Source organism: Rutidosis leptorrhynchoides, chromosome 1, assembly GCF_046630445.1.
Source record: "Rutidosis leptorrhynchoides isolate AG116_Rl617_1_P2 chromosome 1, CSIRO_AGI_Rlap_v1, whole genome shotgun sequence".
Classification (NCBI taxonomy): Eukaryota; Viridiplantae; Streptophyta; class Magnoliopsida; order Asterales; family Asteraceae; genus Rutidosis; species Rutidosis leptorrhynchoides.
Window position 1 is genome coordinate 521,792,701 of NC_092333.1, and position 2,958 is coordinate 521,795,658.

Here is a 2,958-nt window from a genome sequence, read left to right on the forward strand (position 1 = left end):
AAAGCTGAACATCAGAAACCATCAGGTCTACTACAACAACCTGAAATCCCGGAATGGAAATGGGAAAACATTACCATGGATTTCATTACTAAATTGCCAAGGACTGCAAGTGGTTATGATACTATTTGAGTAATAGTTGATCGTCTCACCAAGGCAGCACACTTCCTGCCAATAAGAGAAGATGACAAGATGGAGAAGTTAGCACGACTGTATTTGAAGGAAGTCGTCTCCAGACATGGAATACCAATCTCTATTATCTCTGATAGGGATGGCAGATTTATTTCAAGATTCTGGCAGACATTACAGCAAGCATTGGGAACTCGTCTAGACATGAGTACTGCCTATCATCCACAAACTGATGGGCAGAGTGAAAGGACGATACAAACGCTTGAAGACATGCTACGAGCTTGTGTTATTGATTTTGGAAACAGTTGGGATCGACATCTACGGTTAGCAGAATTTTCCTACAACAACAGCTACCATTCAAGCATTAAGATGGCACCATTTGAAGTACTTTATGGTAGAAAGTGCAGGTCTCCGATTTGTTGGAGTGAAGTGGGGGATAGACAGATTACGGGTCCGGAGATAATACAAGAAACTACCGAGAAAATCATCCAAATTCAACAAAGATTGAAAACCGCCCAGAGTCGACAAAAGAGCTACGTGGACAGTCAAAGAAAAGATATAGAGTTTGTAATTAGAGAAATGGTCATGCTTAAGGTTTCACCTTGGAAAGGCGTTGTTCGATTTGGTAAACGGGGGATACTAAATCCAAGGTACATTGGACCATTCAATATTATAGATCGTGTCGGACCAGTAGCTTACCAACTGGAGCTACCTCAACAACTCGCGGCTGTACATAACACTTTCTACGTCTCAAATTTGAAGAAATGTTTTGCTAAAGAAGATCTCACTATTCCGTTGGACGAAATCCAAATCAATGAAAAACTTCAATTCATTGAAGAACCCGTCGAAATAATGGATCGTGAGGTTAAGAGACTTAAACAAAACAAGATACCGATTGTTAAGGTTCGATGGAATGCTCGTAGAGGACCCGAGTTCACCTGGGAGCGTGAAGATCAGATGAAGAAGAAATACCCGCATTTATTTCCAGAAGATACGTCAACACCTCCAACTGCTTAAAATTTCGGGACGAAATTTATTTAACGGGTAGGTACTGTAGTGACCCGAACTTTTCCATGTTTATATATATATTAAATAAAATTGTTATTTACATGATTAAGTGTTTCCAACATGTTAAGCAATCAAACTTGTTAAGACTTGATTAATTGAAATAGGTTTCATATAGACAATTGACCACCCAAGCTGACCGGTGATTCACAAACGTTAAAACTTGTAAAAACTATACGATGACATATATATGGTTATATATATAGTTAACATGATTTTATTATAAGTATGTATCTCATTAGGTATTTTAACAATGAGTTATATACATAAAAATGAGACTATTAATTTAAGAAACTCGAAAACGATATATATAACGATTATCGTTATAACAACGTCTTACTAGGTACATATGAATCATATTAAGATATTGATACACTTGGTTAATTATGTTAAATGATAAGTAAATATATTATTAAGTGTATTAACAATGAAATACATATGTAAAAATAAGACTACTAACTTAATGATTTCGAAACGAGACATATATGTAACGATTATCGTTGTAACGACATTTAACTGTGTATATATCATACTAAGATATATTATATATCATAATATCATGATAATATAACAATTTAACATCTCATTTGTTATAATAAATAATGGGTTAACAACATTCAACAAGATCGTTAACCTAAAGGTTTCAAAACAACATTTACATGTAACGACTAACGATGACTTAACGACTCAGTTAAAATGTATATACATGTAGTGTTTTAATATGTATTCATACACTTTTGAAAGACTTCAAGACACTTATCAAAATACTTCTACTTAGCAAAAATGCTTACAATTACATCCTCGTTCAGTTTCATCAACAATTCTACTCGTATGCACCCGTATTCGTACTCGTACAATACACAGCTTTTAGATGTATGTACTATTGGTATATACACTCCAATGATCAGCTTTTAGCAGCCCATGTGAGTCACCTAACACATGTGGGAACCATCATTTGGCAACTAGTATAAAATATCTCATAAAATTACAAAAATATGAGTAATCATTCATGACTTATTTACATGAAAACAAAATTACATATCCTTTATATCTAATCCATACACCAACGACCAAAAACACCTACAAACAATTTCATTCTTCAATTTTCTTCATCTAATTAATCTCTCTCAAGTTCTATTTTCAAGTTCTAAGTGTTCTTCATAAATTCCAAAAGTTCTAGTTTCATAAAATCAAGAATACTTCCAAGATTGCAAATTACTTTCAAGTTTTCTAAATTCATTCCAAGTAATCATCCAAGATCAAGAAACCTTTGTTACTTACAGTAGGTTATCTTTCTAATACAAGGTAATAATCATATTCAAACTTTAATTCAATTTCTATAACTATAATAATCTTATTTCGAGTGGAAATCTTACTTGAAATAGTTTTCGTGTCATGATTCTGCTTCAAGAACTTTCAAGCCATCCAAGGATCCTTTGAAGCTAGATCTATTTTTCTCATTTCCAGTAGGTTTATCCAAGGAACTTGAGGTAGTAATGATGTTCATAACATCATTCTATTCATACATATAAAGCTATCTTATTTGAAGGTTTAAACTTGTAATCACTAGAACATAGTTTAGTTAATTCTAAACTTGTTCAAAAATAAAAGTTAATCCTTCTAACTTGACTTTTAAAATCAACTAAACACATGTTCTATATCTATATGATATGCTAACTTAATGATTTAAAACCTGGAAACACGAAAAACACCGTAAAACCGGATTTACACCGTCGTAGTAACACCGCGGGCTGTTTTGGGTTAGTT